General features: G+C 39.1%; 1 protein-coding gene across 5 annotated transcripts in view; it reads right to left on the minus strand.

Annotated features, from left to right (window-relative positions):
• ROBO1 (roundabout guidance receptor 1) overlaps positions 1-16,293 on the minus strand; it is a 709,821-nt gene extending 693,528 nt beyond the window's left edge. For 4 of the 5 annotated variants that reach the window (XM_030471685.2, XM_030471686.2, XM_030471690.2 and 1 more), the window contains exon 1: positions 15,891-16,293. The gene's annotated coding sequence lies outside the window, so the exon portion shown is untranslated. Of the gene's footprint in view, positions 1-15,658; positions 15,713-15,890 lie in introns of those variants that run through there. The other variant, XM_030471684.1, reaches the window with a different exon arrangement.
• Between the last annotated feature and the right edge of the window lie 5,601 nt (positions 16,294-21,894).

The raw sequence follows: 21,894 nt of genomic DNA on the forward strand, positions 1-21,894 counted from the left end.
ACAGATTTGTAACAGGTGTGATGCTCACAAGTTGACCTTGTAAGGTTGTGTTCTCTGGTTTTGGATAGGCATGGGTGAGACATGACAGATGCTGCATAGAGGAAAAAAAGACAAACTTGCACATACTGGTTACAGGGCAAGATACTTCTTAGAAGATTGTCCACACTTGGCAGATGTTTCCAACAGTGACGTGTTTTGCTTGTAAGTGAACTGATCCACCCGGTTACAATTTCTGTCGACATACATTCGTCTCAAGACTCTTGATTAATCTGGTTGTAAAACATTAGTTCATTACTATTTCCTCATGCAGTCTAATTACTTTTGAATCTTTGGGGAAAAAAAAAAACAAAAACAAAAACAAAACCACAAACTTTAAAAATTATAACTATATAACTAAATATTATAACTATTATGTAACCATGCAGATGTTACTTTTACCAAATATTGGTACTACAGGTGAGTACTAGAAGTATTTTTTGAGAGGTGAAGGTTTGCTAATGGTTGTTGCTTGACAAGTCTGAAACCAAAATAGTAATTTACATCACAGAAAGCCAATTTTCTGTGAACTCAAGTAAGTTTAATAGAGCCCTTTTGAATTACCTCTCGATTACTAATATGGCAGAGAAGATCTGTGAAACACTGAGCAACACTATCAAACTCGCTTAGGCCCTTTTCCATGACAATGCCATACAACAATAAATATTGGAAATATGTATAGCATTGTCATGTATTATGGATTAGACATTTTTTAACAGGAGTTCTCTAGCCAAAGATTAATTCAATTCCCAGAAAAGAGAAAGTCCTGGATGCCAATTACTATGTAATGCGTGAACTGAATCCAAAGACTGAATCCCAGGTAGCTGCTACAGGAATTAAATTAAAGACTTATGCTGAAGCTCATTTTACTTCTCTCATATTCTCTAAATCTTATTCACAAGTAACAATTTCAATAGTTTGAAGTAGTTTGAGCGTTTCAGTTTGAAGCCTGGAAGGAACAATACTGAAGCCTTCAGTCATGAGATAGTTTGAATTTAAAATGTTCGGACCATAATTATAGAAGTGAAAGTGTGCATTTCAACCCCAAACTTTACCTTGGTTTAAAAAAACACTGGTAAAAGAAAAGGCTCTATGGCAGGCAAAAGAAATGTAATATCAGACTGCTCAAAGTTTCTGCCACCTATTTGCGGTTACAAAGCAGGATTCGGAGCCAGCTATTAAGTATGTCTATTAAAGTGAAAAATCACCTTTATGCATTTTGCACTACTCACTTAAGATACTAACAATGAGTGATAACAGCTAAAGACATTTTAATTCTCTTTTCTTGCAGTGATAAAGGCTAAATACATCAAATTTTATTCAGTCGCACACACTTGATCAACTTCCAAAGTAAAATTGTTACATATATTCCTTATTGGAATAGAGGGGTTTAGTAGCTGCATTTCTGAGGGACAGAGCAAGAGCCAACTTACGCATTTTTTTAATGACAGTAAATCTAAGGAATGTTCTCACATTTTCAGGAACTATTATTGCTAGAGACTACACCTTATTTCATTTAATTTTTTATTATTTTATTTTCCCTCTCCTTTGAAAATTGTGCAGTTCAGCTTCATCTGGAAAATGTAATAGGTGGACCCTGTGGATTACTGCAATGCTATCAGTTTGAAGCCTCCGCTTTTACAGGTTTGGGTCCTAAATCCCTTCTCCAGTTCTATTACAATAATCCCAGTTACAGTCCATTCTCCTTCCTTCCAATCACAGTTGAAAACAGTGTACTTCATCAGGTCAACTCCACATTTCCCAATTTCCCACCAGCACATGCCAAGTTAGCCAGGGGGACAAACTAGGAAAGGATCTGATCTGGAGTAGCTAGCCAGCAAAGAATTACACACTGACCAATCATTCAGCAAGATTAACAGAACAGATAAATATTGTGGTAATAAGGACACTCATTTGAGTCTCTCCTCCTCTGCTACTTGTAAGAACTTAGATATCTTTGAAACTTCAATCTCTCTAGCAAATTTAACTGAATAGTTGGATTGCAGATTCCATGATTAGCTATAAACAGAAAATGACTGTCGTAGTAATTGATCAAGCTTTTGTTCTTTACCTGTTTGAATCATGCGAGAAAAGGGCAATACATAAGTATTCCAATTACAGGTACTAGACCTAGACCCCACGTATGTTGGCCAACACCACTATGAAACCTCACATGAGAAGCAGTGTGACCAAGAGTCATTTGTATTGTATTCCCCTCCTGTCAAACAAGTTTTATCTTAAAGACTATGTCTTTATCTAATATGTATTCAATAAAATAACTTTGCAAAAAAGCAAGCAAGATGTATCCTACCCTGAGCTGTTAAGTGTCCTGAGATAAACAACAATGAAAGAACAGATTTCTATCAAAAGGAAACAGAATGTACAGACAAAGGACTAAGGGATAGTAATATTATTAAAGGATTACTGCAACAGCACTTGTCCAAGCCACTCTTGTTTAAAAAACAAACCAAAACAAACAAAGAAAAAAAACCCCACAAACCAAAACCAAAACCAAAACCAAACACTATCAGCTTTGTAAAGAGACAGAAAAGGCCAGAATGTATCCAGAATACCTTGGCTCTATTTATTGTTTGTCTTTTAATGTACAATATTGCATTGAAATCTCACTTGGGAGGAAAAGAAGCACCTGTAAGAAGGTATGCTGTTTCTCAAGGGCATATAATACTTGAATATCCTCAACCTAATATTTGAAGTTTACTTTCAAAGATTCTATTTTAAAGCATTGTCTAAATGGCTTCACCATTTAATTAAAGGCTTACATGCTTTATTGAATGGGCTCTTCAGCATGTTCTGTTTACCAGCTTATGACTACAAAAATATTATTTAGGGAACATTAACCTCACTCTTTCATTTGAATCAAAACTTATAATTTTAAACTTTTAAAGGTAAGTTATCTTCCACATAAAATTACAAAATAAAAATAGTTTTCAAACACAATGTAAAATAACTGCCTATCAATCTTCCCTACCAGACGTTCCGCATTCATACTATCTTAGCCTGCAGATTCAATTATCCTCCAACATTTGCTGCTCAACCATGCTGAGATTATTCACCAGCCCTCCAGTTAGACTGTAATAAAAGGTCTGTTGGTGCATTTACTCTCAGAGAGAAATCAGGTATAAATGCTAGCATTGCAGTCATCTCTCTTTGAGTTACGTGAAAAGCCATAAACAGTGCAGTAATGAATCAAGCTATTTCCAGCTATTTTATCCATTCATTTGCATTATATTTGAACTTGCTAAATTAAAAAAAAAAAACAACTCTAGGTGCAGCATACCTTCAGGATGACCCGAAGGCCTTACAAATAAAAGTATTAATATCATATGGAAGATTTTTCCTCCTGTGCCCAGACAGCTGAAGAGTGGCTCCAACGTGGATACGTGATTACCCTCTGTAAAGGCAATCTGAGCTCTCTCTCACTATTTCTTTAAGCTTGACATTTTAAGAAAGTAATCATACTAAAACTGCATTGACCTCTAAGATTATGTTCTGCACAAAAAACTTGCAGACATTCTGCTTCTCAGCAAAAAAAAAATTAACAGTAGATTAATGATAAAATGATTTCTGATATTCCAGTCTTCATGGTCTTTACTCACTGCAGTAGTTCTACATCATGTCAGAACAAAAACCTTCTGCCACAGGACACCGGTATATGTTGCCAAAAATGTCAGAACCACAGTTTTCAGCCCAAAGCTGCACCTACTTGAACTGCAGGAGTCACTTCATTAGCTGACAGCTGCAATAAGCTGTTCTTTCTCTATGTGGAGAAGCTACTGGTGGGAGGTACAATTCACACAGGCATACTCCATAAATCATATACCACTTAAAGAAAAATATACTTAAGAAAACATTTACAAAGTACTCTGCAATATCTTTCCTATTTATTATCTTTACTTTCTTAGTGCATTCATGCCTTAACATTTTGTAATTTAAAGCTCACAATGGACTTTAAAGACATGGGCAAAATTCAGGAAAAGTCAAATTTTTTGCTCCCATTTGTACAGTTTCTGCTGATCTAAAGAATCTAGATCCTCGGTGTTTCTCAATGATCTATTTCTAGTGAATATATTCCTACTGATGTAGAGAAAACAAAATTAAGTGAAGTTCTTTAGTTACAGGTTGAAACCGTGAAACCATGATGATGGTGTTTATTTACTGTGTTACTGCTATGTAAGGTAATATAAAATTGTAACTTGATATGGAACTACCCGAGAAAGGCACTGACACATTTCTAAACCATATGATATTAGTAAAATAGAGTGTATCATTGAACAGCATTAGCAAACGTAGACCTTTTTTGAGTCTTTAATGCTGTGATAACCCTTAGTCTCTTAATCGTCTAAGGAAAGCTATGAACTGATACCAGTAATGAAGGTGATAGGAGTAGACATCAGTGTCACAAACAAGCGTTTGCCAGCCAGTACTGAACCAGGCAAGCAACAGGCCTCCAGATTTACCTTTTCAGATTGTTTCAAACATTTTTCACAGAAACCATTGAAAATTGCTGGTGGGTAATAACGCAACCATACACCCAGCATTGGGGTTTCCTTAAAATATTACATTCTATGCATGAATCCAAGACAGGTGTGTAATCTCCATTCTCACAGCAAAACTCCTCTATGCTTCATCAGTAGCCTCTTGCTATACAAAAAGAAATGCTATGTTTGAACAAAAATGACATCGATAGAAAGATGGATTATGTAACATTTGATATTGCATTTTCTGGGCTATTTTTTAACATTATAATTTTTTTTTAATTGCACCGAATTTTCTCTTTAAGAGTCCTGAAAGTTATTTGCTTGTCTTGGGTTTTGGGGAGTATGGGTTTGTTCCTTTTTAATCTGAAACTGAGCACGCCAGAGAGGATTGGTATGGACATTTCTCTTCTGAACTACAGTCATTTTACTTCAGATGATTAGTACAACACTATTAAAAAACCATCACCGTTTAAAGCAGAGTTTTGGACAAGGGTGCCACGTCTCTGCTACAAACACATAATTAGCTGTCACACCCCCAGAACACTTCCTAGCACCGAGGACTCTCAAACGCAAAGCAGAGCAAAACAGGCACCTTAGTCCTGCTCTCCAGCAACGGCTCCAGCCAGCAGGTGGTCCAGGCGGAGCAGCATTTAAGTTTTTTACCTGCCTATAGGAGCAGTCCTTACTCGTTCAGTTGTTTGAGCCATTTCAAGAAGTTATGGAGAAGAAGAAACATACAGTGCCACTGTTACTTATTTTCATTACTTTTCTCAAGAATTACTCATGAGAAGAGTATCTGTTCCACTAGAGGGAGGAGCAGGCTCAGGAACTGAATTTCCAACTAGTGCTCCAGTGCCACCTACAATAGCAGCCTTATTCCTATGTGAAGGATGGTCTGTTGTCACTAAGAGCTGAAAGGACAACACTGGAACATGAAGGTCTATTTATGCAGAAATGTTTTGTAACAACAACAACAAAAATCAAAAAAAGAAAAAGGAAGATTCTCACCTGAGGTATATTTGATTTTCTGATTTTGTTTCCGGTTTTACTGAAAATTGGACGTGGTTTTAGTTACAAATAATGTCTTTCATATTATATTTAGACTTCTAGGTCATGCTTTCCTTTGACATAGGGATTAAACTGCCTGGACAGACCAGCAATTTGTAGTTTATTTCCTCTCTTTTAAAGGGCTTCATGTAGATGTTGTTTTTCATGTATTCTGTCTTATTGTTTCTTATTGTTAAGATTGGGTAACAAGATACTATCTGCATCTGAAAACAAGTGTATTGAAGAACTTATGGATTATTAATACCTTGTAAAGTATGAGGATATTAATATTTCTAATTCCAGTATGTTCCACCAAAATATATTTGAAATAGAACAGACTTTCAGATCGCCAATGTTCAAATTTTCCCTAAGAAAATTCAAGATCTACAAAGCCCCCATGTCAGAGTTGCTATATGTGCACTTACGTATAACAATATGGCAAGTCACTGTAGTGAAAAGGTTATTCACTACTGAAACTGTTTTTATCAACTTTGGTTGGGATGAGTCCCCTGACTAGTTAGCACAGCCCAGAAGAAACAGACTCATGAGAACAGCTGTATCTTATGCTGACAAGCAAGGCTACAAGGAGACATGGCTTTTGTCCAACCTGTCCATCTCACCTGCCAGAGAACAGCTATACCTGAAAAGGAGGATGTTTATGGAAGAGCTGGAACCTGGCATGCATCCCTTTCCTCTCCACCCTCTGAAACAGTGGGCAGACTGATGTACTGTCTCCCCTCTGGGGCACTTTGTGGTGGCATCCATGCAAGTGACTTCTACACGATGCTAAGTGCAGTAGCATGTTATTGCGTTCTCTTCAGGTTTGACTAGCAGCTATGACCTTTGCATCTTCTCCGAGATGACTGAGAGATAGTCTTAAAACAAACCAACCACCTCTGTGTTGTCTAATCAATCTAGACAAAACTCCAACAGAGTGCTGTATTTGAATAAGTAGGTGCAGTTCAGTGTTGGCTCCGAGCTCCTTAGGCAATCGGATTCATAGCGCTTTAGCATGTACCCTTAGAAAGTCCTATCTCTTATAGAGGTCACACTTGAATTTTCCCTGTAGTACATTCCATCAGGCCAGAAAATCTGAGACATTATAGAAAGAGTTTGAAAAATTTCTGGCTTTCCTGAGCCAAAGCATTAAGCTCCCTAGGTATTAAGATAGAAACCTTGAACTTGATGGGATGCAGAGAGTAGGGTCAATATGCTTATGGCAGCCCCAGCAGGAAATGTGCTGCATGATTTTATATTGCCTACTGTTTTCTAAATATTTAGGTTTTCATGCTTCTCATTACTGTAGCTCCGCCAAGAATCAACGAAAATCTGAGTAACTCACATCAGCTGAAATTTTCCTGCATTCCCAGAGATGTGTGTGGGCTTGAACGTCCCCCAAACATGTTATGTTAGAGTCAGAATAAGATCAGAAAGAGGTTTACAGTCATCCACAATCATCTTAGCAGAACAGGGCAGTACTGTCTTGTATCAAACTGCAAGAGACATTTAGCGTTTGCCTTCATTGTAGGTTATTCCTAACATCAGGGTAAGAAGATGTGTAGTCTGAGATTAAAAATGCATTGTAGAGTCATATAGAGTTCAGTGAGAAGAAATCTGGACTATTGCACTATTCCTAAAGTATACCATTTCCCCTTCTGAATTTCTTGATCTGTGGTGATAAGCAGATGAGCAGAGCAAAGGTATAGGATTCACACTTGGTTCCTGCTGTCAGAAAAAACATTCTGAATAATATCATCCACCTATGGCTGGGCTTTCTCTGGATCGATGCACGGTTAAGGCCACTGCCTCTTTTGATCTCTGCTCATTAGCACAGAACTTGTGGTCTCATTAGTCAGAGTTGGGTGATGCTGGGCATACAGGGTACTTTAGCAACAGTAGATTATGAACTACGTAGCCTTACAAAAAGTATCACATGAAAATTGATGTATTTTGCTTTGCAGTATTCTGCATACCTTGACATAGATCAAGATCAGTTTCACCTGGTTTCATCTTTTAAACTGCCGCTTATTGCTGTGAGTTGCATAAAATTGAATCAATGGGAATAGGTAAAAAATAGTTAATTGTATTTGCACTTACAGTTGTTTATTTAGTGAAGCAAATACATACCCATTATGATTTGTCTTAAAATAACCAAGGAGGGGCCACTAAGTTTTTTCCATCAGGGAAAAATCAGGGAGCTGCTTTGATTCTACAGGCTCAAATATGTATGTGTGACCTCAGGTAATAAACAAGAGATTTACTGTAATAACAGTAGAAATCTAGTCTAGGAGATTTAGGATAACCGTTCCTAGAAAACAGGTTGCAGTATTTAAATTAACAATATTTTAAAACATATTTTTACGGAAATACATTTATGAACTATGTTGTCAATGTGAATTGACAGTTGTGTAGTTGCACATCGGCTGTCTCACACATGGCATTAAGGAATGATATTCAAGAGGAGTTAGAGCCCCTAGAGAAAATCCTTCAGACCACCTACTACAAAATTCTCCTACCAAAGATTTTGGGAAAATTATTGAAATCACACAGCAATTTACATGCAAACACAAAAATATTTTTATCACTTAAATACTAATAGAAACACAACAAACCATTTCCAAACAAGTAAGACCGAATGTAGATGATGGTTAAGTATGGAAAGGCATGAAAATGCCCATTCTTCTCTTAGCCATTTATGCTTAGTACATTATAGTATTTTTTACCAGAACTCTTCAGATGAAAAAACTGCACTATCCCAAAACATGTCCCATAGCTAAGCTTTTTACCTGATACCTCACATGTACATTTCAAGATTGAAAGTTTTGTATTTCTTAAATTAAAATAGTCATAGACAGAGTTCTGTTCAATTAAAGTTGTTGTTGTTTGGGTTTTGGGGTTTTTTTTAACATTTTCAACTGAGATAATGCTTCAAGATAGACAAATAACACTTGTTCTAAACATTGTTCAGGAGCTAGGAAATTAAAATCCTGCTTTGGGTAATGTTGGAGACAACTCAAAATGTAATATTTTTCATTCTACCATGACAGACCAGGACTGTAAAATATTGGAAAATGTACTTTTTTCCCCTCAAAAGGGGAATGCTGCTTGGTTTCACTTGCCATCTAGTCATTTTCATTATTTAAATACGTATTTTTCCTGTGTTGATCTTCTTACTATAACTGTTTTCTGTAATGAGATTTACTAAAGCACAGCAGCAATAAGCTGTAAGTTACTCCAAAATGTATTTTAGCAAGCAAAGATAAAATTAACTTGCAGTGACCAATCTCCATGAGAGATGAAGGATGTTTGGACCCTGTAATTCCTTCTGCCATACTTTCCATTCTCTCATTCCTCTCCTATTTCACTCAGAGGAAGTGTTCCTATCTTTTCACAACAGAGTATAGATAGTTCAAAAGTGTGCCTTGCTTTCATCCATATATAGCACACCCAACCTGAAAGAAATTATTTGAAACAGTTTCTTCAATGCTTCATTTTGATGCTGTAGGCAAACTTGATTACAGTACCATGATATAAGAAACAGTGATACATTTTATCTTTCTTTAGACCTTATGTGTGCAATGTTTTTAATAACATCTTTTTTCTTAATTTTAAAAACATTCAGAAGTGCCTATTAGCCAAAAATACTTAGCTGCATTAGCAGCTTATGTGGGGACTGAAGTTGAATTTATTTTATTCAAATAGTTAAGTTAGAACTGCCTGCAGTCCTGTCTGCCTGCAGACAATTTGTTTAATTTTCCTGTTCAATTTTTAACACAGAAAGGATTCTTTTCCAGTTGTCAGCTATGAAAACATCAAACATGGGTTCAAAAATCAAATCATGTCCTTCAATGCACTCATCGCTAATAAAATTCTTGACACAGCCGGGGTGGATTTGAAGCATAAACTTGAAGAATAATTTGAGTCACAAATGCCAGTGGTGGTAAATGAGAGTGAAAGAAAAGCACTTGGCTTTCAGATGTTAGGTTGGGTGCAGCAGGACTTGAAGTTAGAATAAGTTTAGCAAATTTGGAAAGTTTTATAAGGAATCAAAATGAGTTTACAACTCTTCTGTCCAGCTGTTCTTCATAAAATCCTACTCTAAAGTCTTTGTGTTCTTGGAACAAGGGCAAGTTACAAACACTGCTGCCATTTGTTTAGATTTCCATATTTGCCAAGAGCAGCACCATGTGTAGTGGATCTCCTCCTGTAGTTAGGTGATCCGTTCTTACATGTATATTGTTTTGGAGGATCACTTTACCTTTCATGTTTAGCATTTTGGTGCTTTCTAACATTAAATTATTTTGAGTGTAGAAGACTTAATGAAGACTATAATGAAGTTCCTTAAGTCTTGGGGTTTTTCTATAATGTACTGTGCAAGACATTTAAAAGTGTGATTACAGCAACATAGCACATGTTACAGCACATAGCCAACATCTTGCATTAACAAAGTTTTTTCCATTACATATCTATAGTTCCATTTTTGAAAGAAAAGAGCTAGGAGAACAAAAAAATAAACTATTTAGCTGACTATCGTGTCTGAGATGAAACAGGCACATAAAATACTAGAAGCATCCAAGTGTGACATATTAGAACACATATTATAAAAAGATGGGTTTTGGAATATATAGTCATTGTTATAACAAACTTGTTAGTGTGAAAAGTTGCCATTGTTGGAAACTAAATCCTGGTTTACCAGGTGAGACAAATTCTTCCTTATTCTATTTTTAGGAGTGGAATAGACTTATTGTTATGGGGAGTAACAAAGATACAAACTTAAGTTCACTTTCGTGCCCCACACACAACTGTTTCTTCTCCCAAGCAGTGCTTCTGAGAAGGAAAGCCAGAGCATGCGATGGAATTTATGCAAAATCATTTCCCCTAAATTCAAGAAAATGATATAGAAAAAGACACATTGTAATTGTTACTTAAGGTGCTTCTTTCTTCAGCTTGAAAATTTCTTCAGAGAGGTGGGGATGATGCAGAACTTCCTCAGCTAGGGAATTTGGATTAACCCCACAGCAATAAAGAATCAAGATGAAAGGGCTTTTGAACTCAGTGCCATTCCTTGGTTGGAAGGAAACCCTGTGCTCTGAGCAAAGTGAAGATCCAAGCAGCATGAACTACAATACAAACCATGGCAGCTACTTTACTTCAAAAGACTGAGGAGAAAATAAAGAATGATACATTGTGCAGGAATGGCTTCATGCAGAAGTAAGGGACCTCAATTCCAGCTACACTCTTGCCAGAAATTCAGGTCTCATGGCTCTTCTCAGCCCTAGCAAATTAGGGCTCCTCAGTTCTAACAAATTACTTTATGTTGTGGTTCAAGAACACTTCACGGATGACGGGCAAGTGGCATCTTCTATCCCTATTGTGCCAGGCTGCAAGGAGAAAGGCACGACACTTGGGGCCAAAATAACATGTAAGAATAGTCTGTGGCACAGGAACTCAAGCTGAAGAGAAGACTTTCTGGTCTCTGGTTGACACTCCTTAGATCAATTTTTAACTTTATAACTACACGGTATTTGTCTGAAGCCAGTTGTATTATAGAGAAGTCAGACCAGAATTAGCAATACCCGCCCTAGGTTGGGGACAAGCCGTAGGCTACCAAGTCACGCTGCAGTTTCCTACCAACTCATTTCCCTCTCCTGCCACACTCCTTTTGTTGATGTAAGGATCAACTGATTTAAGTAGGGAAAAAGGACAAATACACACAATGTGCTCACTACTGACAGAAGAGAATGCTAAAGGACACCTGGGAAAATAAATACACCGTATGAAAACACAAGAAATTCTCATGACTTGGTAGACCTGGAGCACAGACCTGGAAGTGGCTAGGGAAACACAGATGATACAGGACTGGAAACAAACAGAAATGTCTTTATGTAAGATACATGAAGATGACCAAAGAAGGCAGAGGGATGGGAGGTACATACTCAGACCTCAAGATGGATGAGGAGGGATTAATGAGTGAAGAACTTTGGAGGACAGAGAGAGCTGAGGCAAAGGACTGATGTGTTTCACAAATTATAAGTTGACGGTGAGAGAGAACTAATGGGACAGTTGATTATAAGATGGATAGGGAATGAAAGATTTATGGACTGAGCAGTTTAGACAGAATATATAACAGATGAAACTCAAGATATGTGTTAAACCTCTTGCAGAAGATTGGAGGAAATATTTCGTTATGTGTGTGTCCTCACAGTTCACAACTGTGTGCTGGGTAAGGATTATCTGAGTTTTCGGAAACCTTATGGTGTTGCTGCATGTTTAACTTGCATGCTCAAGGTATGCATACTTGCCTTACAATTCTCTTAAGGATTAGAGAGTTATTAATTTTCTCTGTCTTTTCTACAGCTCTTGTTGGTTTGGTTTTTTTAAGACTATTATAATTGCAGGGGACACACAGTGTTCCTCTTCATATTTATATGGCGTGATGTATTACTTGATAAGACTCAGCTTTTCCTAAAGAGCCCATTTTCCCTATAATACAGGCAAATATGTGTTCAAATCCACTCAAACTGGTTGAGTTAAGGTATTATGGAATGCAGACAAAGATAGCAAAACCATTAGACCACAAGCTCCTTCTGAACCTAGAACCAGGTGTTCAATCTGTAATTCTACAGAGCCTAACCCTTGTAAAAATAAAGTGTCCACCAATAAAGTTACCAAGAAAGTTTAGTCTTCATCTGAAATTATTCTAGTATTTTCCTCAACAGAAGAGATCAAAATATTTAAAGTTGTTGATCCTGTATGTTAACAAACATGTAGCTAGGAAAGTAACAAGGATATAAAGAAACATGTTAATACAAAGACACATACTATGTATGTTTAGAGAATATGATTTGCACTTTAAGCCACAGAAAAAGCCATCCAGAGAAGATATACAGGTGGAAAACGTAAGTTTAAGCCCACTTTATTTAACTCTTCAACTCTTTCTTTCACAAACACAGGTTTGTAACCCCTGATGGATTAACACATTGCACATGCAACTTCTGTCACCTGCTACCTGGGAGCCCGGGTCTGCCTCTAAGCAAAGCAATATAGATTGCTAGGTATTTCTGAGGACACAGAACACACTAAAAAGAGCAAGTGTAAAAGTTGGGCGAACAAAATCATGGCTTCCCAATCATTTTCATGTTTTGACCTAAGGACTCCTTTGCTTGACAGCTGACTCCCCCTCAGAAGGAATCACAGCCTGTAGAATTCCTCTCAAATAAAAAGGCAAGAAAATACAAAACCTATCCTCTTCCCACCTTCCTTTTTTTCCTCTTTTTCCTCCTTTTTTACACACTTTCCTGATGAACTGTATGTTTGCTAAATTTATACCCAGCATTGCCATAACAAATAAGACAGGGAAACCCAGACAGAAGAAGAAATACTTCTCTACTCTCAGTTCTTTTTAATACTTTCTACATAAGGAAAGTATATAGCATTTGCTCATCTGTATACACTGAAATTTTCTATGGTTCCCAAACTCCACACACCCCCCAGCCCCGAGTTTCCTGTGGCTAATGCACTTGCCTCTCTTGTTTAGGCTGAAGTTCAGATGTGCACATATGCCTTGAAAATTTACTCAAAGGAAATACTTTGTACATATAATGTCCATGTTGATTATGTTGCTTGTTATGGTCCAAATCCAGTTGCAGCAAAAGTCAATATAAAAAGTCCACTAAGTGAAAAAAATAAGATAAAATGCAGGAATAGATGAAATAATATCAAGAGAGAAAAGCAACAGAACTCAAAGATCCTTCTCTCTTGTTAAGAATTCAGTTTTCTTTAAAAACCTATTAGGACACCATGTCTAATAAACCTTTTGTTTATGCCTTGGTGAAGACACAGATCCCTCACTGCAAAATTCGTCAAGTCCTCATTTCTCCAGTATTCAACTGGTTGATATTCAATACTGAGGATTCAGTATTACCAAGGAAAGCAAAAGGTAAGAATTCAAATTTCCTCTCACTGGCTAAAAAAGTCAATCAACAACCACTGAGCTGCTTCAAGTTGACACAATGGCATCCTTTGTTTTTGTGAGGATTCTTATGGAAATCAGTGCAGCTTCTGGGCAAGTGTCATGATACCAAAATTGCTTGCAGGAATCTGTTATTGAAGGGGCTTGGGACACAATTGCTACACAATTAGCAGAAGTTTGGCAGTGTTTGCTGAAAGACTGAAAAGCAATGAACTGCTCTGAGAAACACTAGAATTTTGTTAGCTTTCTGCCTTCCTTCCTTGTCCCTAATCACAAAAAGCTATGTCTCTTTCCACACTCTTAAAACCTGTTTATGCCAGCATAATGCCTCTGCAGTTTACAGCAGTGTAAGATGGAAGTAGAAAACATGCATGCAGACAAATATAAAATGAATTAAGAAGCACGTAGTTAAAAAAAAGTCAGACATGATGGTTGGAAATTAGCCTTATTTACTCCATAATATAACAGGACACCTGTTATATAGGTTAATATAACCTGCATATAGGTTAATATAACCTGTATATAGGTTAATATAATCTATTTTGTCTACAAACTGCATCCAACAAAGGCTTCTTTTCCTTAATGAAGGGTATGTACTTCCATTTAATAAGAAGCCTTCTCAAATGCCAATTCTTGCCTGTCAGCTGAACCTCAACATGTATGTATTGCACAATGGTCTAGGGTTAGAGAACTGTCTCTTCTAGCCACACATCTGTGAAACACAGGTATGTCACAAAACATGCCCCCCTCTTACTCCAATGCCTCTGAAGTTCTTCAATGTACTCAGAATGACCAGCAACTTTAAAGAATTCCTTTCTGCAACTCAAATGTGGAATATGAGCAAGTGAAATTAAAATGAAGAACATCTCAAGCCTATTTAAATCAATTTTTTTGAGCCTTAACACAGCGCAGTGAACATGGAGAAAAAAAAATAACCAACAACGTTTTACAAAAATACGGATACTGATCGTGTTAAACTTGATTGGATTCTAATTTTCGCAGATGCGTTTTGCGTAGTCCATTTATTTGAATTCAGGAGCTTCACACCCCAGGTGCGGCAACACCTCTGCTGCCGACCTGGCGGCCGACAGAGCCGTTTGTGGTTTGACCCTCCCGCCTGCCCAAAACGCGCAGGGGAACGAGCGAGGCAGCCGAGAGGAGGAGAGGATCCACCCCCTTACACCCTCCCGCCCCGCAGGCCCCAGCGCGCCCGCCACCCCGCGGCAAGGGCAGCGCGGGGCGCGCAGTGCTGCGCGGGGCTCGGTACCCGCCGCTGGCCAGTCCGAGCGAAGGCAGCGCGCCGTCCGCGCAGCGCCGAGCATCCTCCGCGGGGGCGCTGCCCTACGGGGCGGGAGCGGCGCGGGTTTGCGGCACTGCAGCAGTAGGAGCAGCTGCTGCAGCGGAGCCGGAGACCTCCTCTTCCTCCTCCTCCTCCTGCTGCTGCTCCTGTCCTCCACCCCTGCCGCGCCTGGGGGCCCTCCATTGTGGCGGGAGGCGGCCGCACACCCGCGGACTGCGACTCCCCCCTTGCCCCCCCCGCCCCGAGCCCCTGCGTAGAGGGGCCGCTCCCTCCCTAGCACCCCAGGTGGCGTGCGCTACCATAGTCCCCCCTCCAGTGCTGTTGCTTTCTGTTTCCTAAAGATATTTCTATACCTATAGACATACACACCATATACATATATTCCCCCGCCCCCGTCCCATTGCATTTCGGTGTCCCCCCAGGGGATCGGCACGGCGGGGGCAGAGGAGGGCGCTTCCCCCGGCGGAGCGGCTCCCGGCGGCGCCATCCCCACGACAAGGAGAAGGTTATGGCAAGCGCGGCGAAAACAAAGCCGGCGCTCCTGGCTCCGGTCCCCGGGATGCGGGGTTTCGACCCGCCAGAAGTTGCGGCGCGGATTCCTACTCCGCGGCCGCGGGGGACGGCCAGGCGGGAGGGGCACCCGAGATTGCCCCGGGGGCCGGCGGGCACAGCGAGGGACGGACCCCGCTACTCAGAGGTGAAACTTCTTTGTTAATAACAGCGAGCCGAAGGGCGGCAATAAGCGGGGGCCGCCGTCCCGCGGAAACCTCGGCAACTTCCCAGACATAAGCACGCCGCCGGTACCTGCGGAGAAACTTGTTGGAACCGCTCCCTGCGCTGCCCTGCGCACTGGTCCTGCAGCATCCCCCTCTCTCACTGTGACCTCTCCCGGCGCGCCGCGAAACTGTTGCCTCTTCCCGGAGCGGTGCTCGAGCGCGGCGGAGCGGGGAGCAGACACCCCCCACCCCACACACCCCCTCGGGGCTGCGGGCGAGAGCCTCGTACCGGTCGGTGCTTCGGTAGTTGGGGGACTTACCCTCCGGGATCAGAAGGCTCTCAGAAAACTAGCAGTTCCGGCATCCCGACAGTCCTTTGCAACTTTCCTTGCATAGAGCGAAGATGTATCTATAGATATTTGTATGGAGAGAGAGAGAGAGGGAGGGAGGAAGCGCGCGTAAGACGACAAGCAGTTCAGGAGACTTTTGAATAAAAGAGGGATGAAACCGGATTTCTTCCCAGTATCAGGACCCTAGGAATAAAAAAAAATAAATAATAAATCCTTCTTCAGGAGAGAATTCTCTGAGGCCCGCTATCTGTATTGCTGCTGCTAGTGCGCAGAGCGGGAGGCATCGCATACAGATAGATCCAAGTGGCCGCGCCAGCCGGCGGGCGCGGAGGGGCCCCGGGTCCTGCTGCTACGGCGCCGGGAACTACAAAGCCGCCGAGCAGCGGCGAGCGGCTCCGGGGAGGGCACGGTCTGGGGGAACGGGAGGGGACGACGGGGGAAGCGGGAGGGAGAAGGAAGGAGCGGGGCGGGGGGGGAAGCGGGAGGGCGGCCGCGGGGGCCAAGTCCTCTTTAATTGATTCGTTACCTCGGCTATTGTAATACATGTTGCAATGTTTAAGCGGGAGAAAGGCACATTATAAACGGATGTCATGCAATCTCCCCTTTCATAGCTGCTCTTGCATGGCTATTGTGCAGTCCGGTATGAGAAATGTGACTGATTTTTAAGAACAGGGAGTTATTTGTCTATAGCTTTTTCTTTTCTTTTTCCATGCACTGTCAAAATTATCCATCACATTCTCCAGTAATTATGTAGTTACTCCAGTAATCAATTATTCATCGAATTTCACTTACCTATGCTTTTTCTTTCTCAAGTTATGGCTTTCCAAGGGCACATCTGTGCCTCTGTGCTAAGAGAGTAAACAAACATTCTTAAAAATTAAGCAACTTACTCCTAATTAAAAGAGGAAAAAAAATAAAAAAGAATTATCAGTTTTCTCCATCAATGAATACAAAGACAGCCCCTTTGCAATATTTAAATTATGGTCCTTATTGGATGTTGTTGGACTGAAAGAAAATATCCCATTTGAAAATTCAGGCACTGAAATGAACAGAAAACAGATGCAGCATTTGTGTATTGACTGGTAAACTGAGAGAAAGTGTGAGATATTGATGACACAGGTCAGAATAACTGAGAACTGAAAACAGCGTAAGCACTTACATATACATGCAAGAGCATCACACACAGCAAAAGTTCCATTGCTGTCTTGAATATACATCATATACTAAGCATACATCTAGATAATAAACACTAGTAGGCTAAGACCGTATTTAATGAAGTCTTGTAAATAGTGTATGAAGATTATCTAGAAATAAAGACTGCAATATATTGCCATGCATGATGCAGTTAAAGATCTAAGTGTGCCCACTTGCCCTACATAGAAGCATGGAAATCAGTGACAAGGGGAAGTTGTTCCAAAGGTCCTGTGTGTAGGGTATTGTTAATATGGCAAGAGTGTTACACTCTAGTTGGGATCTACCAACGTAAATACAGTATGGCAAATGCATTTTACAAATCTTATCGAAAAGTCATATGTACAGCACAAGGTTGCTTGCCACTACCCTGTTATTTCACCAGGTATATACTTAGAAAGAGATAAAAGAAGTTTAAAACAAAACATGAAGGGAAAAAAACAGTGTTTAAATAACTCTTACACTCTGAGAATCTACAGTAGTAGCTGAATCGTACAAAGTACACTGCACACTTTGGAGGAGAACAACAGAGAGGACAGGAGGGAATAGACAGTTTTCTGCATCAGTAGCCTCAGATGAGAGAAATACTACAGTAGGAGTTCAAAATCAGGTCTTCAGCACTGCATTTCAAGCCTATCTTACAGCTTGCATCCTTAAGACCTCTCACATCTTTTTGGAAGAAGATTCTAACTCTTTGTTCTTTGAATTCTGTTGCTACTTTGCTTTGGGTATTTTATCTCTTAGACAAAAGTATAATCAAACCCAGTAGTATTTCTGTTGTCAGAGGAGGTGTACTAGAAAAGTTATTAAAATTGTTCCATGAATACGCTCTTATCACTGTAGTTACACATACTTTTTTTTCCTTTTAAATAGAAGAAATTTAAGTTTCAAAGTTGTGCTTTGAAAAGAGGTGACTATTGCACTAGTAAATATAAGTTGTAAAGGAAGGTACTGTAGTTGCTTGCAGTTCAGACCAAATTTTGTTTTACCGTTTTGTTTTTGGTTTTGTTTCTCTTTAGGTCTACTTAGGACAAGTTCTGCTTACCTGAGGGTTCAGGGTATACCTTTCACCTCTTGTAGCTTATTACTTCCATGGGCCTTGCACTTGCCATCATAACCTTAAGGATATTCCTGATTAATATCAACTTAAAAGAGAACAGACTGAGGCCTATTGTATTTAACAAAATAAGGCAAAATCATTGGCATCATCTGCAAATTTAACAAAAAAAGTAGATTAGTATAAGTGCAAATTAAGGAGGCAATAACCTACACCATCATAATTAAGAAATTATGCTGTGAAGGAGAGAAATTGCCATACCCATTGTGGATCCTACAGAGATTAATGAAATATGGCTGTGAAACTGCTTTAATAGATAAATTGGGTGGGTGGTTAAACATCTGAGTGAAGATGATTACTTTGTAGTGAAACAAAACAAAGAGGAATAAATCACAAAGCTCCTCTATTACCACAATTAAAATGCAATTGCTTGATCAATTATCACTCTAGCTAATAGCTTGATGGAGGGCAAGCAAATAAATAAAACATTACGCTAACCAAAGTTCTCTGAAGTATAATAATAATATCTGTATACGTGTTACTTATTTGTATGCATTTAAGCCTAATACATGTATAGTGCATTGCATAAAATAAGCAACCCTGTATATAATGTGTTTAGATATCCATTTGTAGTGTGCGAGTAAGTAACAATGGTACATAACTATGACACTGCATGCAGTGGGTAATATAATACATTTCAGTGTTTTCTAGATGCCTAAAAAATCTCCTTGGTTTACATACTTACCAGGCAAAGGTGTTTTGGAATACTTTCCCATTGGAACAGTTTCCAAGGTCAGAATATGTGATGACACATGTCGGTTTCCAACTTGCCCTTGGAAAAGAAGGCCACTTGCTGGAGTTCATGTGGACATAGGGAATTTTAGGGCAGCAGTAAAGCAAACTGTGACTGTCGTATATCATTATTACACTTTTATATCTAGTAATCAGCAAAGCGTGCATTTCTATATAGTAAGGTAAGTGGTAACTTATATGATCGTATGAAATAAAATCTAGGTTATAAAGGCAAATAACTGGCTTATTTATAGTATGAGCACCCTGTGATAATGCAATCCAAAGTCATCGGCAATGAGCAGGCTTGTCCTCTTGATCCAAAGTCTGGTCAAATATAATATTATTTCATCTGTGGAAATATTCACACAGTATAGTTTGAATACGTAGGGAACAAACACTTTGTTTGTAATGATTATTCAGTGTGGAAAAAGTTGCATGTATTTACACATATTCTGTTAAAGTTGAGTAATGCTTGAGGAGAAATGGGCTCATGGTGAGCTTCAATGAGCTTCTTAGGTATCAAAATGCAAATAAAGGGCAAGCAGTGCACACATCCAGTTGTAAAGAGGTATGTCTAGGATTTCTTTTTAACATTTTTATGCTTTGTCTTATCGCAAAATATTACACACATTTGGCAAACTTATTTTGCCTTTCTCAGGGCAAGAGTAGTTAGAAAAAATACAAGTTTAAGCATATTTAAATCACAGAGCTGCTCTGTTACCACAATTCAAAATTTATATGTTGTAAATAGGTAGAAAATGTTGCAGTGCACTAAAGAAACAGCAGAATTTGTGCTCTCACAAAAGTAGTACTGTGAATCCTCACCAGATCTCTTGTGTCTAGTTATTCCCCCTGATGCTGTGGAAGAGAAATTCACTGTTTGGATGTGTTCCTACTGTAGTTCTGTAGTATGATCTTTTTGAAATGTATTGTGGAATTGGGAGACCAGATCATTGGATGGTCTTCTATTTGCTGTAATGTTACAGTTTTTTCAGAGTTATAATAAATAAATGCATCAATAAATACTAAACTGCTGCCACTGCTAGCAAGTGAACATGGTCCTCAGCTCAACCTGTGCTCCTGCTGGAGCCAGAAAGGGATACAAAAGGTTGCAACTCTAGCTATTTCTGTCTCTGTTCTTTTTGTACTTGCTAAGATCTGTTGGGTCGTCTTGAGACCAAGTTAATGGAGAGTAAGCAGGCTGTGGTGTTTGACTCATTACACCCTGTTAAATCACTGATTTGTAAAGGATGACTCTCCCAGCCACACTTGATCGTATTTGCAAGGCCGCTAAGTGTGTCTGCAAAAGAGATTTTTGTCAGGAATTGCAATATAGTGTTCAAAAAGTTGGTGAAGTATTGTGTGAATGTACTAAGGGCTAGAGTACAAAGTAATTATGTCAGCAACTTTACGGCTGGGTATAAAGTCCGGTCTCATTTCACATCTTAGTTATTCAAAAGTAGAAAAATACAGGAAGTTTTTCATTAAAACTATGATAAACTTAAATGCCAATTCTTTCTCCATCAATGTATGTATTTAGCTGTTGGTCAATGGTGTTTTGTCAAGGCAATACTTTGGGGAAGGACTTTGAGTATTTAACAAAAAAAATAAGTCTTCCTATTGAACAGCCAGACTCTAGAAAAGCAAAAAAATTAACTGTGCTTGAGTTCAGAAATGTTACCCTTGTATCTCCTTAGTACAGCTGTAATGCTTCTGCATCAGTTTGGTCTTGGTTTCTCAGCTGTGCTTCATTATGGTTTGTACATTATTATGCGTAGAAAGCAGTTTTTGAATGGAAAGTTTTTTTGGTTTTTTTTAGCTCCAGGATCTGAACACATTAGCGAGGAGAAAAGCTTTTTTTTTGAATAAGCAAAATACTCCCCTGTGCTTTAACAGGTAGGAGAAAATTATTGTAGGCAATAGGGAAGGCAGGTGCAAATGGGAGGTTGTTTGTGGGGAGCTAGCTTTAAGGAACACTATTTCAAAACTTGGTATTTACTTTCAGCTGCATCATGTGATGCATAGGAAACATAAAGCCAGAGCTAGAAGATCAAACTAGAAGTTAGAAGTTAACTAAAGGGTCTGCCTTTTCTTAACCAAACTTCTGAGATAAGTCACTCATACAAAATGCTGATTAAATCACAGCTGATGTGTGCAGGTGTTTCCTTTTTCTTTGGGAAAACTTAAGAGAGACCTATGAGAGGGAAGAGATAGGAGGGATGGGCTGAGGAAGAGGGGGGAGTTCTTGTGGAAGGAGTGTTGGTGTTAATGATGTGTATGGGTAAGTGTATGGATAATTTGGGCTGTTTATGAGCCTTTTTTTTTTTTCTTTGGTGTTACTCTGGTACACAAGAGTTTCTTGAATCTGGAAACTTTGAGGAGTAAATCCTTTGCTGCTTTTTGCAGGAGAGGAAAAACTTGTTCTGGTTAGAAGATGAAGTTAACCTAGGTAAGTTAGTTCAATTCAGTTTATGTTGAGTTCCATTAACCTGGTAAATAGGTATCATTATCTAAAGTATGTTTGAGGCATACAAGCCATATGTAAACAGTGTGGGGCAAGGTTATAAGCTGGAAACAAAAAGGACAGAGAAGGAAATTAAGATATTCAACTGGATTATGAATCTGTTCTATGGGATGAAAACTAACAATATAGTATCTGGAAGGATTTCTCAGGAACTTAGTAGGTGATGTAGTAGGAACTAAAAAGGATCTGAAAGAGGTTTCTTAATTTGAAGTATTTATAACTATTCTGCAAAAGTAACTTAACAAATAGTTTGAAGGGAGCACTTACACATTTGGACTGAGTTTTTCTAAAGTGACTATTTGCAAGTTATACCATATGTGAACATATGAACTTTTCCCTTTGCTTTTGATACATTATGTTTTTTCTATAATATTTTTTTATCATCACACTGATCACTTAGATTTTTAGAG

The sequence above is a fragment of the Strigops habroptila genome, chromosome 2 (assembly GCF_004027225.2).
Source record: "Strigops habroptila isolate Jane chromosome 2, bStrHab1.2.pri, whole genome shotgun sequence".
Taxonomy (NCBI): Eukaryota; Metazoa; Chordata; class Aves; order Psittaciformes; family Psittacidae; genus Strigops; species Strigops habroptila.